The sequence below is a fragment of the Zea mays genome, chromosome 2, assembly GCF_902167145.1.
Source record: "Zea mays cultivar B73 chromosome 2, Zm-B73-REFERENCE-NAM-5.0, whole genome shotgun sequence".
Classification (NCBI taxonomy): Eukaryota; Viridiplantae; Streptophyta; class Magnoliopsida; order Poales; family Poaceae; genus Zea; species Zea mays.
The window spans coordinates 13,212,016-13,227,743 of record NC_050097.1 but is presented as its reverse complement, the minus strand read 5'-3'; positions in this window follow the sequence as shown (position 1 = coordinate 13,227,743).

Sequence of the window (15,728 nt, the reverse complement as noted above, 5' to 3'; positions counted from 1 at the left end):
TATATTACATGGCTCCGCCTCGTTAAAAACCTCACCCCCCGGGAGGAAAAGAGTGCGGGCCGGTACAAGATTGTTTGCGGTGAATTACAAGGGCGAACTCAGCCCTAAGATTTAAACAAAAAATTTACGAAGGTTGTCAATGTTCCAGGAGTGCTCCAGGTCCTCGCCATCTGGCGTTGCGAGCCTGTAAGCGCTGGGTGAAGCTTTTGTCTTGACTATGAAGGGGCCCTCCCACTTGGGCTCCAGCTTGCCCTTCGACTCCGTCCGAGCTGTTCGGATGAGTACGAGGTCCCCCGCGCTGAACTCCTTTGGGATGACTGCGCGGTCGCGCCATGCTTTGGTCTGGGCTTGGTATTTGTTTAAGGCCTGCAGGGCGAAGACCCGGTCTCCGTCAATGAGATCTTTGGAGGTTGGCTCATCCACGTCAGGGGTGGCTGACGGAGCTGTGCGCGGAGACCCGTGTTTTATTTCTTGCGGGGTCATTGCCTCTGATCCGTATAGAAGGCGGAAAGGAGTGAACCCGGTCGCCCTGCACTCGGTTGTGTTCAGCGCCCAGACTGCCTCCGGTAGCAAGTCGGTCCATCTGCCCTTTTTCTCGTCGAGGAGCATCTTCTTGATGGCTGTGAAGATTTTCCCATTGGCACGCTCCACGACTCCGTTGGACTGCGGATGATAGACTGAAGCGAAGGCAAGCTTGGTGCCAATGGAAAAACAGAAATCCTTGAAATCTTGATTGTCAAACTGCTTGCCGTTGTCAACTGTTAGCTCGGACGGTACTCCGAAGCGGCAAACAATGTTCTGCCAAAAGAATTTTTGGGCAGTCTTTGATGTGATTGTGGACACAGCCCTCGCTTCAATCCACTTGGTGAAGTATTCGACGGCTACGAAGGCGAACTTGAGGTTCCCCTGAGCGGTGGGCAAGGGCCCGACGATGTCCAGGCCCCAGCGCTGAAGAGGCCATGTATGGGCGACCAGCTTTGTGTATTGCGAGGGGTTGCCTGACCGAGGAGAGAACTTCTGGCAGGCTTCGCAGGACCTTGCGACTCGATTTGCGGCGCAGATCATTGCAGGCCAGTAAAACCCTTGTCGGATCACCTTAGCAGCCAGGGCCCTTGGCCCCGCGTGCGAGCCGCAAGTTCCACTGTGGACCTCGCGCAAGATTTGGATGCCTTCGGTTTCGGTGACGCATTTAAGCATTGGCTGACTGACCCCCTTCTTGTATAATTGGCCCTCGATTAGCGCGAAGTCCCGGCTCCGATGCTCGAGGCGCTTCGCCTCACTGACGTCGGTTGGGTGATAGTATCCCTGAAGAAACAGGGTTATTGGGGCCCGCCAGTCCTCGGTCATGATTAGGTGGACTATACGGTGGCCTTCGCTATCATTTGTTATTTGGAGCCCTTCGGGGCTCCGGACGGCTGGCGTGCCGATGGTGTGAAAGAATACGTCGGAGGGCAGGGGCTCGCCCCTGGCGGCGGCCTTGGCTAATGCATCGGCCTCCTCATTCTTGGCCCTGTCCACATGCTGTAGGGTGAATCCCTTGAACTGCCTCTCGAGACTTCGGATAGCCGCGAGGTATTGCATGAGCGCGGGGTCTTTTGCTGCATAGTCTTTTTCGACCTGACCGGCGACTATCTTGGAGTCTGTTTTGATGATACAGGTGGTGACTCCGAGGGCCCTTAGCTTGCGGAGGCCGAGGATGACTGCTTCATACTCTGCTATGTTGTTTGTGCATTTGTCGGATTCCAGAGCGAAGCTGAGGCGTGCTGCATATCTGTGTTTGACTCCGGCTGGTGAGGTAATGACTGCAGCGACGCCTGCCCCCGCATGACACCATGCACCGTCGCAATGGATAGTCCAGACCTTTTCTGTGGATGGGTCCGGCTGTGTTACTGGCCCAGTCCAGTCGACGACGAAGTCTGCCAGGACTTGCGATTTGATGGCTGTCCTGGGCTCGAAGCTGATATGGTAGCCGGAGAGCTCGGCTGCCCACTTGGCGATTCTTACTGATGCCTCCGGGTTCCTGAATAGTTCGCCGAGTCCCCTGTCCGAGGTGACTCGGACCTTGAATGCTTCAAAATAATGGCGCAGCTTGCGCGAGGACATAACAACTGCGTAAGCAATCTTCTCCAGCTCTGTCATGTTGCATTTGGATGGTGTCAGGACTTCGGAGACGTAATAAACAGGGCACTGTCTGACTGCGCCTTCGACTGTCTGCTCCTGTACTAGTGCCGCGCTGACCGCGTGCGGCGAAGCCGCGACATAGAGCAATAGGGGGAGCGAGGAGTCTGGGCTTGTGAGGATGGCCAGCTCCGTCAGGTACTGTTTTAATGAGGCGAAGGCCGCTGCTTGCTCCGGTCCCCAAGCGAAGTCCTTCGCGCCGCGGAGGGTTTTGAGGAAGGGGAGACTTCGCTCGGCGGACCTGGAGATGAATCTATTGAGGGCGGCCATCCTGCCTGTCAGGCGCTGGACGTCCCTGGCGGACTGCGGAGGCGACATGTCGACGATGGCCTGGATCTTGGTTGGGTTGGCCTCGATGCCTCGGCGGGACACCAGGTAGCCCAATATCTTGCCCTGGCGGACACCGAAAACGCACTTTTCCGGGTTTAGGCGGAGTCGTGCATCTCGCATGCTCGCGAATGTTTCCGCCAGGTCGGCGAGGTGGTCCTCCTTATTTTTGCTGGCGACGACGATGTCGTCCACATATGTGAATACGTTTCTGCCGACCTGCCCTTCGAGCACCGTTTTGGTGAGTCTGGAGAAGGTGGACCCGGCATTCTTGAGACCCTCCGGCATTCTGACAAAGCAATAAGTGCCGAAGGGTGTTATAAAGCTGGTGCTGGCCTTGTCTTCCTCCTTCATGTATATCTGGTGATAGCCGGAGAAGCAGTCGAGGAGGGACATGACCTCGCATCCGGCCGCGCTATCGACTATTTTGTCGATCCGTGGCAACGGGAAATTGTCCTTTGGGCAGGACTTATTGAGACTGGTGAAGTCTATGCACATGCGCCATTTTCCGCTTTTCTTCTGCACCATCACAACATTGGAGAGCCACGTGGGGTAAGCCACCGGCTCGATGAATTTAGCCTCCAGGAGGCGATGCACCTCCGCCTTGGCGGCTTCTGTCTTTTCATCTGACATCTTGCGAAGCTTCTGCTTTTTGGGTCGCACCGAAGGGTCAATCCCCAGGCTGTGTTCGATTATGGCTCGGCTGACTCCGACCAGATCGAGGGCAGACCAGGCGAAGACATCTTTATTCTTGGCCAGGCAGCAGAGAAGTTTCTCTTCTTCAAGTGACGTGAGGTCTTCGCTGATAGTTACAGTCTGCTTGGGCGTGGCCTGATCGAGGGGGACAGTCTTGGTCCCGTCCTGGCACTGCAACTGTGCCTTGTCGTGCTGCTTGTCGGTTGGGCTAGCCGGCGCGGGGACTTCGCGCTGGGTCGTGAGACAGTGTACATTTCTCTGACCGGGCACGAAGTCCCGCTCGATGTTGCGCGCCGTCTGCTGGTTGCCGTAGATTGTGATGGCGCCCAGCGGGCCTGGTATCTTCATACATAGGTACAACCCGTGGATGGCGGCTTCGAATTTGTTGATGGAGCCTCGGCCCATGATGGCGTTGTATGGATATACCATGTCGACAATGTCGAAGGTTATTTGCTCACTTCGGGCATTGGGTGCTACACCGAAGGAGAGGGGCAACTCTATCTTGCCAACTGGAAAGGTGCCCTTGCCGCCGAAACCATACAGCGGGTTGTCCGAAGGCTTCAGCAAGCTGTGGCTTATGCCCATGCGGTCGAAGGCGTGGAGGAAGATGATGTCCGCCTGACTGCCGTTGTCGACGAGGACTTTGTGTAAGTCCCAACCTGCCACGCTGCAGTTGATGACCATTGCGTCGATGTGGGGGGCGCTGCGTAGGTCGACGTCTCGCGCGTCGAAGGTTAGCGGTATGTGGGACCACTTCGTCTGCACGACTGGGCCAGTGACGGCGACATGGTTGATGCTGCGGTAGTGGTCCCGCTTCTGCCGCTTGGTGTCGAAGTCGGTGCTTGACCCCCCTGTTATCATGTGAATGACTCCGCGATAAGGTTGATCGGCGAAGTCTTCTTGCTTTGGGGGATGGGGAATGTTTTGGTGTTGCTGGTGTGGTGGTGGGGGTGGAGGAGGTACGATTTGTACTTCCTGATGATGTTGGTAAGCGTGGTGCGGTGGATGCGGAGCGGGGGCGTGGACGTATGGTGGAGGGGGTGGCTGGTAGTTATGCGCGACAATTCTGGGATTGTCGGCCGGCTGCGCCCTCGCCATTCTATCTCTGGTGGCCTTCGTCTCGGGGCAGTCTTTGGTCTGGTGGGCGCAGTCTTCGCCGTGGAAAAGGCAATAGAACCGGCGCGGCGGCTGCTGCGCCCGCCCTCGACCCCTGCCGCGCGTTCCATTTCCGCGGCCTTGGGGGGGATATTCCTGGCGGCGAGGGGGTCAGCAGCAGGCTGTTGGTTGACGATGTTGTGGACTTGCTGCTGACTGCGGCTGTCTCGACTGGAGTCTGGCTGCGAAGTCCTTGTCCACGTGCGGCTGGACTGCGGAGTCTGACTGTTGGGTTTCCGTTGCGACTCGACCTTGCGCTGGTGGAGCTCTTCGGATTTGGCATATTTTTCGAAGAGCTGATATAGCTCCTGCAAGCTCTTGGGTGGATCCCTGATACAATGGCTGTAGAGGACGCCGGCCCGAAGGCCATTGATGGCGTAGTGGATAGCGATCTGATCGTCGACAGAGGGCAGCTGTGACTTGAGTGTTAAGAACTTGCGGTAATACTCCCGCAGAGTCTCCTTTTCCAGCTGTTTGCAAAGCGAGAGCTCGGCCAAAGCGTCGGTGTCTGGACGGTACCCTTGGAAGTTGAGGAGGAACTTGTCCCTGAGACTTCGCCACGAATCAATGGACAGCGGGGGCAATCTGGTGAACCAGGTGAGTGCTGGGCCCTCTAGGGCGATGATGAAAGACTTTGCCATTGTGGCCTCGTCCCCTCCGGCTGATGCAACGGCGACTTGGTAACTCATGATGTATTGCGCCGGATCGGTGCTGCCGTTGTACTTGGGGTATGCCCCCGCCCGAAAGTTGGCTGGCCAAGGCGTCACTTGCAGGTGTGGCGCCAGGGGACTTCGCTCGTCGAGGTAGTTGATCCCTTGGAATGGCGCGCCGTGCTGGGGGGCGTAGTCATGCTGGGGGAAACGCGGGTTCTCCGGCTGCGCCCGGTGCTGCAGGGGTTGGCCGTGCTGTCGGCCGAGGTAGCCTTCGCGCATATCCTCCGGCTGAGCGCGTTGTTGGAGGGGTGGTTCTTGCTGCAAACCGAGGTGGCCTTCGCGCTGCATCAGCGCGATCTCGCGCTCGAGGTCTTGGGCTTTCTGCTCCTCGTCGCGTATCATTTGCCGCACTTTGGCTAATGCGGAAACACGTTGGCGCTTGGCCTCCAGTATCTCTTTCTGCCTCTGGAGATTGCGGTTCCTGAGGCGCAGGGCGCGCAGCTGCAGCTGTTCTTCTGTTGAGACGCCGAGGGCCTCACCATCCTCAGTGAGGTCGGCGCCTTCCAGTGGGGCGAAGACTGGGGGCGGCTGCGACTGTCCTTCGGTTCCGCAGGTGCGGAAGGTGTCGTCTTCGCCGGTGTGGGGAACATTGTCCTCAATGGGCTCTTGGTGGGTGGATTGGGTGAGGGCGAGGGCCTTGCCCTTTCTTGCGGCCAGCAGTGCTGCCTTCGCAGCCTCGTCAGCCTTGGGGTTAGCTCTCTTGGGTGCCATCGCGGGTGGTTTTGTCGTAGCACGAACGGTGGGCGCCAAATGTTGGAACTTGCTCTCTGCTGCAAGTGGGCCAACGGGGGTGAACAATGGCGACAACAGGGTTACGTGCACGGGGGCAATAGCTCTGTTGATCTAGCCTCTCACGGGCACTGTGCGGGGGTATTTATAGGTGTCCGAGTGCCCAGCGTCTTGTCTTAAGGACGCATGTGCCCTCAGACGCCTAGTTTATCCCCGGAATATTCCCATAAAGCAGGGTTACAAGCTGTAATTACAAGTATGCCTTTACAAGTCAGGCCCGTAATACAGAGGCGGCCACGCGGGGCCCGTTACAATGGGCCAGATCACACGTGGGCCTTGGGGCTGAATGAGGCCGCGCCGTGAGAGGACGTCGCCGCAGGTCTTCGTCAAAGTGTCGAGTCCTGCGAAGGGTGTCCCTGCCCGCTTTGCCTCCGTCGGACCAGTGGCTGCAGCGAAGGCCTGGAGCGAAGGGTGGCGTCTTTGCCTTCGCCCCAACACCCGTACCTGGAATATCTCCACTGAGGAGAGCTACCCCTCGACAAGACCGAAGCTCGGCGACTGGCGCGGCGCGCCAAGTCGTTTGTCTTACTGGGCGATGAAAAGGAGCTCTACCACCGCAGCCCCTCAGGCATTCTCCAACGATGCATATCCATCGCCGAAGGTCAGGAGCTATTGCAAGAAATACACTCGGGGGCTTGCGGTCACCATGCAGCACCTCGAACCCTCGTGGGGAATGCCTTCCGACAAGGTTTCTACTGGCCGACCGCAGTGGCCGACGCCACTAGGATTGTACGCTCTTGCCAAGGGTGTCAATTCTACGCGAGACAGACGCACCTGCCCGCTCAGGCCCTGCAGGCAATACCCATCACCTGGCCGTTTGCAGTGTGGGGTCTGGACCTCGTCGGTCCCTTGCAGAAGGCACCCGGGGGCTTCTCTCACCTGCTGGTCGCCATCGACAAATTCTCCAAGTGGATCGAGGTCCGACCCCTAACCAGCATCAGGTCCGAGCAGGCGGTGGCGTTCTTCACAAACATCATCCATCGCTTTGGGGTCCCGAACTCCATCATCACCGACAATGGCACACAGTTCACTAGAAAGAAGTTCCTGGACTTCTGCGAGGACCACCACATCCGTGTGGACTGGGCCGCCGTAGCTCACCCCATGACGAATGGGCAGGTGGAGCGTGCCAACGGTATGATTTTGCAGGGACTTAAATTGAGGATCTACAGCGACCTCAACAAGTTTGGCAAGCGATGGATGAAAGAGCTACCCTCGGTGGTCTGGAGTCTAAGGACGACGCCGAGCCGAGCCACGGGTTTCTCGCCGTTCTTTCTAGTCTTCGGGGCCGAGGCCATCTTGCCCACAGACTTAGAATACGGTTCCCCGAGGACAAAGGCGTACGACGACCGAAGCAACCAGACCAGCCGAGAAGACTCACTGGACCAGCTGGAAGAGGCTCGGGACGTGGCCTTACTACACTCGACGCGGTATCAGCAGTCTCTGCGACGCTACCACGCCCGAGGGGTTCGGCCCCGAGGCTTCCAGGTGGGACACTTGGTACTTCGACTACGGCAGGACGCCCGAGGACGCCACAAGCTTACTCCTCCCTGGGAAGGGCCGTTCATCATCGCCAAGATTTTGAAGCCTGGAACATACAAGCTGGCCAACAATCAAGGCGAGGTCTACAACAACGCTGGAACATCCAACAGCTACGTCGCTTCTACCCTTAAGATGTTTCAAGTCGTTCATATTCCTCGTTCTCTTTACATACACAAATAAAGTCTAACCGTCAAGAAAGGGTTAGCCTTGCCTCGGCAAAGCCCGACCCTCCCTCGGGGGCTAGAAGGGGGGAACCCCCTCTGCGTCAAAATTTTCCTCGAAAAAGTCTTTTGCTAGAACGTCTTTCGTACCGTTTCGACTGCTTCGATAGCGGGGTCCTAAAAACGATGAGAGTACATGTAAGCGACAAGGCCGACCGAGCCGAGGGACTCCTACGCCTCCGGGATACGGATACCTCACTCATCACCTTCCTCGAAAAGTAACTCACGCTCGAACGAGTCCTAACGCTTGAAAACTTTTCTGCCAGAACGGCTTTCATGTCGTTTCGACTGCTTTGATAGCGGGGTCCTAAAACCGACGAGAGTACACGTAAGCGGCAAGGCCGGCCGAGCCGAGGGACTCCTACGCCTCCGGGATACGGATACCTCACTCATCACCTTCTGCGAAAAGTAACTCACACTCGGACGAGGGACTCTGCTACCAAACAAGTCCAAACACACGAAACAAGGGGAAAGAAAATGCAGCTTTATAATCTGGCGCTAAGATGTTTAGGCCTCGGCGGCCACGAAAAACATACGCATACTACAGACAAACTGTTTCTGCAGGTTCAGACATCGACAGAGGGAGCAGCAGCACCCTCGGCATCGTTTCCACCTTCGGCGGAATCTGGCTCGGCCTCGGACGGCAACACGGGCGGAAGGATCTCCACCTCGAAGGAGGACGCCAGCACCGCGCTTGGGCCATCGCAACCAGGGTCTTCGCAAGGGTTTTGGCCCGAGCGGACGCCTCGGCTGGCCGCTCCATAGCCTCAGCCAGCTGTCCCCCGAGGACCTCAGCCCGGCTCACGGCCTCGGCAGCGTGACTCCGGGGTTGGTCCCGCTAGCGGATGACCTGGCCAAGCTCCAGCCGCCGCTGCTGCACCTCCTCGGCCTGGGAAGCCACCTGCTCCTGGGCCGACGAAGCCTCTTTTCGAAGCCGACTCCGTCTCTATCCACGCCGACACCGCTGCCTCTGGCTTCGGCTCATCGCAGAGCGGCCGAAGGTTCTAAAACTGAGCAAGAGGAGCCTCGAGCGGCAAGGCCGACCGAGCCGAGGGACTCCTACGCCTCCGGGATATGGATACCTCACTCGTCACCTTCCGTGCAAGGCAACTCACGCTCGGTTAAGCGGTTCAGCCAGCCGACAGGCGAGTCCTAGTGCTTGAAATGAGGAAGAAACACGGCTTCACGTCCAAATACCCAGATGTTCAGGCCTCGACGGCCACAATGAACAAACGCCCATACTCAGGGTGCCATTACAAACGGAACTCCGGTTCCACTCCCGCGGGTATGAACAACCTCCACACCAGAGGACCTGCGGGACAACAAACTCCGGGTGGCTCGCCGGCGACCGCTGCACCAACAGCGCGGCAAGGACCTCCGTCTCGGACGGCAAGACAGCAGCAGCGATGGCCCCAGGGCAAACGCTACCGCTGGAAGGCCCTCGTTCACGTCCCCTCACGGGGACGAGAACCAGCCATTAAAGCCAAAGAGCCGGAGGCCCGGAGCGCAGGTGGCACTGACGGTCTCGTCAGCGGGGGCAACCGCTTTAGCAGAAGCAGCCTCACCTATGGCGACCACCACCTCCGTGCCGACGGCAACGGCCACCTGCCCACCAACACCGCACCAATGAGTGGCGGTCGCCCCAAAGCGCACCGGCGGGTCCTCACTCCCGTTCTCGCTACGAGAACGAGAACGGGACCGTCCCAGAACACGAGTACCGCCCTCGCGGCGTACGACGTGTTGTGCAGCCGACGACGCAGGGAGGACCTGGACGTGGCCGGCCCGCACACGGCACAACCGCCGCCAGGGGTGGAGGACGGACAGTTGCACCCTGTCCAAGCAGCAGCAGTTCGCCTTCCCCCGCATGGCTGGAGGACGCCTCCTTCGCAGAGCTAGAGGATGCCTTTCTCCCCCGAATGACGGAGGAAGAAGCGGGTCGCCGGCCCACGCAGAGGCAGGCCCTGACTTGCCCCGCCCTCCTCCCCAGCAAGGATGATGAAGATCCTTTAAGCTGAGGGCGGGGCAGAAGCCGCAGCCCGACTTATTTCTCCCCACCACCAAACTGGTGGTCATCATCCTGGATGACCATTGGTGAGGGAATGCAGCCAGGCTACATGATGAAAATCCTTGAAGCCGAGCGATGGCTGAAGGGTGCCAACACCCGCGAAGTCGCGCTCCTCTAACGGCAGCAAGACGAAGGCAACGCGGGTGCTCCCCATCCGGGGGCTCGGAAGGTGGAAGGGCGCGATGCATGATGGGAGTGCGGAGGCATGGCTACCGCCCGGAGGATCGATCTTTTTTTAAAAAGGCGGCTCTCCCACTCGCATCATCAAGCGTCACGGGCAAAAAGTCTTCACCAACGTGCTCTGGGATCCTCCCCCTACGACACGGGGGCTGGGTCCCACACGTCATGCAAGCTGACCAGAAACGGAAGAAGCCAAACCGCCGCACGCGGAGCGTGTAACCGCCCCGCGGTTACAAGCACTCCTCCATCCTCGTCGAAACCAGCGGTCGAAAGGGCGGACCGCCATGCAGGTGGCGTGCAACCGCACAGCGGGGGCGCACCCCTTCGGCTTCGTCGCATCCAGCATGGAGGCCCAAGCCCACACGTCATGTAACCGGCGCGCCGGTTACTACGTGCGAGAAACCGCACCGCCACTTGCGCCAATGTCGCGCCTTCTCGACGGCGGAACCGATGCCACGACTCGAGGCAACCCTGCGCATGGCCCAACAGTGCCAATCGAGCACAACGATCATGGGTCAGTCAGTCGCAGGAGGAGGCGCGACGGTTGATATAGCCAAAAGTGGACCAGCAGTAATGGCGGCAGCAGACGAGCGGAAGCAGCGGCCAAATCGCCTGCAGGCTCACGTCCCCTCCTGGAGCAGCAGGGGAGCCCTCTCCCACGGTGTGAAGACGATGCGCCCGTGTTCTGTTCCTCGAACGACTCGCGCACGCGGTCGCCCCGCGAATCGCTCGTCCTGTCGCATTAACTACTCGGTAGGGCAAGCGACACCTTTGGCAGGCGAAGCGGGCGTCGTTTCACCTCCGCCATAATGACCGCGTCAAAAAAGGTATGCCACACCATTTAAATTCATATCCTTTTCCTCCTCCCCTTTCTCTCTCTTGCTACAGGGACCGGGAAAGGGGATATTTCGAAAGGGATCCTTCTCCGTGAAGGAAGCGGGCCCCGAGCCCTCCTACTGATCAGGGGTTCGAAGGCTGGCCCCTCAGAAGGGTTCGACAGCCGCCCCAGAGCACTCGGGCTTCAAGCTCATTACTGATCAGGGGTTCGAAGGCTGGCCCCTCGGAGGGGTTCGACAGCCGCCCCAGAGCACTCGGGCTCCACGCCCACTACTGATCAGGGGTTCGAAGGCTGGCCCCTCGGAAGGGTTCGACAGCCGCCTTAGAGCATGCAGAGCGAGGGATGACTCTGGGTATGTCCGTTACATGGCCGAGGCTCGGGCTGCGCTACCGAGGTACCCTAGGACATTTCCGAGACCAGCAGGAGCGATTTTGTAACGGAATCCCACCAGAGGGAGGCATCGAGCCCTCGAACCCTATCGAACGGGTCCGGGTCCGGCAAATCACCTGCATGTACTTTTGGAGCGCGCCTCTGGGCCACTAGCCGACCCTTATCAAACGGGGCACGGGCGTCCACTCGGATCACCCGTTAGCAACTCACTGGAGACACCATGTTTGGCGCCCTACGAGGGCAACATGGCGCTTTCCCCCCTTCCTCCTTGCGGAAAGGCGACGAAGGGGCGTATAATAAAAGTCGAGACAGCCCTTGATCGTCCTCTCGCTCCGTGCAGAGGCTCGGGGGCTGCTCTCGCAAACCCGGCTACGGCCAAACCGTTGACAGCGTCAACAAACCAGCCTAAAAACTCGAAACCTGACCATGCACCCGGGCTACAATCAGATCGCATGAGGGAACAACCAGGTCGGCCAAGGAATCACGAAAGGCATTAAGACCTCAGAGGAGTCAAACCACTCCTCCGAGGCCTCGGGGGCTACACCCGGCGGGTGCGCTCGCGCGCACCCACCGGAACAAACTATAACCGAGAAAGGCCGGCCCCCTCGCAAAAAGTGCGACAAAGCCTCCAAGCGAATACCCACACTTCCTTTGAGGCTCGGGGGCTACTGTCGGGTACCGTAATTAGGGGTACCCCCAACACTCCTAAACACGGCTGGTAACCATCATCAGCACAAACCGCAAGACTGATGGGCGCGGTTCAGGTCAAGGCCTCGTCTACCAAGGGACACAATCTCGCCTCGCCCGAGCTCGGCCTCAGGCGGGAACAGTAGTCCCGGACGAATTCATGTCTCGCCCGAGGGCCTCCTCAAGCAAACGGGCGCACCCTCGACTCTCCCAAAGCCCAGCTCGGGCAGGCTTCGTTGTGAAGCAACCTTGGCCAAATCACCTCACCAACCGACTGTATCGCAGGCGCATTCAATGCGAGGATCGCCTGACACCTTATCCTGACACACGTGCCTCAGTCGACAAGGTCGAAGTGACCGCAGTCACTTCGCCCTACCACTAACCGACCTGATAGGAAAACAGCGCCGCTCGCCCCGCTCCGACTGCTGTGCCACCCGCCCGGGCAAGGCTGACAACAGCCAAGTTCAGCCTCAGGCGCAACAGGAAGCTCCGCCTCGCCCGACCTTAGGCCTCGGCCTCGGGAGGAGGTCTCTGCCTCGCCCAACCCCAGGGCTCGGCCTCAACCTCGGCCTCGGAAGGTGGTCTCCGCCTCGCCCGACCCCAGGGCTCGGCCTCAACCTCGGCCACGGAAGGTGGTCTCCGCCTCGCCCGACCCCAGTGTTAGAAATATGCCCTAGAGATAATCATAGAGATGAGCATATTTCTTTGTATCCATGATATATATATTGCTTAATTGAATATCCATGGAAGGCACCTTGTATTGATTAGCAATTATGTGAATTGTTTGTGAGATTCTTTACTTATATGGTTATTCTAAATGATGTCCCTAGTCAGAGTCGATGACTAGCACATGTATTAGTTGATGACTACATTTCACAAGTCATGAACATGGAGATGTTAAACTAATAATGTGGGCGCATGTATGACATGAGGCTGGACCGACCCAACGTGAGATATTGTAATATAGTTCTCTTCTTGCAACATGAATACTGTATCCTTAGACCTGAGATTGTCGCATGTTCTCAAGATGTGAATTGACTTACTTAGGGACTATCAAACGCTATCCCGTAACTGGGTAGTTATAAAGGTAGTTTTGGGTTTGTCAGGAAGCATGCTGTGAGGCATGGTCAGTCAAGATGGAATTTGTCCCTCTCTTTGTGAGAGAGATATCTCTGGGCCCCTCGAGTGATTGGATCAAGAAATGCATGGCCGTGCTAGGGTTAAGAGTTAACCATTGAAAAGATTCCAATTCACAGTATCGAGAAAGAGAGGTCAGCTTAGAGCCAGACCAAATATCGTGAGACAAAGGGAACATCATGTACGTAATGTCGCAATGGTTCGTCTGATATGATCTTTACGTACACATAGGAGTTGACATGTCTTGCTAGAGGCCGCTGACAATTATTGGGCCAAGTAAGAGTACTCGGGCTATGTCTATTTGTACGTGAACTTATAGGGTCACACACTTAAGGGGAAGGAAGCCTAATTCGGATTAGATCCGAAATTAGACTGGGCTTTAGGGTTAATGATGGGCCTCGGCGTCAGAAGCCCACCATAACGCCTATATAATGAGGGGCGGGGGCGCGGTTAAGAGATAACCTAATTTGCCACCTGCAAACAAGCAGCCGTCGCTCGCCTCTCGCCCTTGCCAAGCCGCCGTCGCGAACCTAGCAGTTCGGTACGCGGCGCTTCCTCCCTGTACGTGTGGATACCTTGGAGGTGCTGCATCTGGAGCACTTGGACGAACCGTGCGAGGACGTGAAGGACGCCGGCGACTGCACGGCACTGCTCGACGCGTTCGTCTACATCGAGACGTCTTCCGCTGCTCTGCGCGTCTAGTGGTAATCCCATGACCTATAACCACAGTAGTTCTTGGTATTATGGGGTTGAAAATTTTGTTTTGCGCTAGTGTAGCCTCCCCGTAATCCTACACCCAGGGCTCGGCCTCAACCTCGGCCTCGGGAGGAATCGCGTCCTCGCCCGACCCCGGCCTCGGCCTCAGGAGGAGTCTCCGCCTCGCCCGACCTTGGGCTCGGACCGACCGCGCCACGGGGATGCATCATTACCCTACCCCTAGCTAGCTCAGGCTACGGGGGAACAAGACCGGCGTCCCATCTGGCTCGCCCCGGTAACAAGTAATGATGGCTCCCCGCGTGCGTTCATGACGACGGTGGTTCTCAGCCCCCTACGGAAGCAAGGAGACGTCAGCAAGATCCCAGCAGCACCGACAGCTATGCTTCTACAGGGCTCAGGCACTCCTCCGACGGCCACGTTACCGCGTACACAGGGCTCTAGCACCTCTCCGACAGCCACGTTGACATGTACGCAGGGCTCAGGCACCTCTCTGCCAGACACGTTAGCGCATAGCTACACCCCCCATTGTACACCTGGACCCTCTCCTTGCATCTATAAAAGGGAGGTCCAGGGCCTTCATATGAGAGGGTCGCGCGGGAGAACGAGCTGATGAACAGGCTCACTCTCTCTCGCGAACGCTTGTAACCCCTACTACGAGCACACCTCCTGGTGCGGGATAACACGAGCTGTGTTTCTCCCTTGTGTTCCATCTCGCGCCAACTCATCTGAGCTGGGACACGCAACGACAAATTTACTCATCGGTCCAGGGACCCCGGGGTCGAAACGCCGACAATTATGTCATGCTTATGGGAAGAGAGAGACGAGTCTTCTATAGCTTCTCGCACCTAATCTGTTGACGGGAGGGAAGGGAGCGGATCTGGTGATCCGTGGTAACGTAGTTCTCAACACTGTATTCCACTTAAGCAGCTCCCTGTTACACAGGGGCTGACGTGCCCTTAGCCAAGTGTAATCCTTAGCGTCGTCACGCGGCACTGCTCGACCCTCGGCTTCAGAGGAGCTCTTGGACCGTCGGACGAGAGCAGCTGGGCGTTATCCCAGCCGTTGGATCTTCGCCTTCTTCATTCGTTTTTTCTGTATCAGTTTACTCATTTTACTTTTGTGAACTATTGGCAAGCCAGTTCGACCCAAGTTACTGTATACAAGAGCGCGCTGTGCTAACTGTATGATACATTTTTTTATATCAAAATAGGATGAACAGCAAAAACTTGCGTTTTCGTATTATCTATAATGTAACTACGTGAGATAGAGTTGCTGCATATACCCTCTTCTCCCCATTTCCAGTGACAGACCCAGCGCTAAATCATAGCCTGAGCAAGTCTCGTTAATCTAGTTAGATAGTACGTTCTAGAGCATATGGTGTCATAGAAATACATAGAAATTCAAGGATATATATGGCCATTGCAGCCCGGACTGGCGCCCAGGGTCGCCGGGCCCTAGGTCCGCCACTGCCCATTCCTACAGTAACGCTGTGCTAATAATTATCCTGTCCACCCATTTATACCAACAAGTGATTAATTGAGATAAAGGTTCAGCCATGCATAATCTCCACTGCCTATACCCTCTTCTCACAATTTCTACAGTATAAAATATCCATAATAACTCACACAAATACAGGAGTTATTTCGTGTGCTCCATGGTGTTGTCGTGTTACCGACAGAGGTCCTTGATTTTTTTTTTGTTCCTTTTCTTTTTCATTTTTGCCAGTATATAAGCTGAAACCTGGATGTGCGACAGGGACATACATGGCCACATGTTATTGTCCATCAGAAACAAAAGTGCAGTGACTGCTTGCTGCTTCTCGTTTCACGACGACTCGCTGGTTCTGTTGACTTGTTGAGTCTTCGAGAGGAAAGCCAGGAGAGCACGAACAAGTTCACAAGTCTTTTTGGGCCTCGAAATGTCCGTGAAAATGTTGGGCCAAGATGTTTCGGGTATAGATAGCTGGTTTACTTTGTGGGAAGGCGACGATAAGTCAGGACTTCAAGCGGCCCATTTAAAATAGAACCTCATGCTAACCCACCCAAGCGGCACGCCCACAACACTAGCGAGAAACGACACAATTGTGTTGAACAATA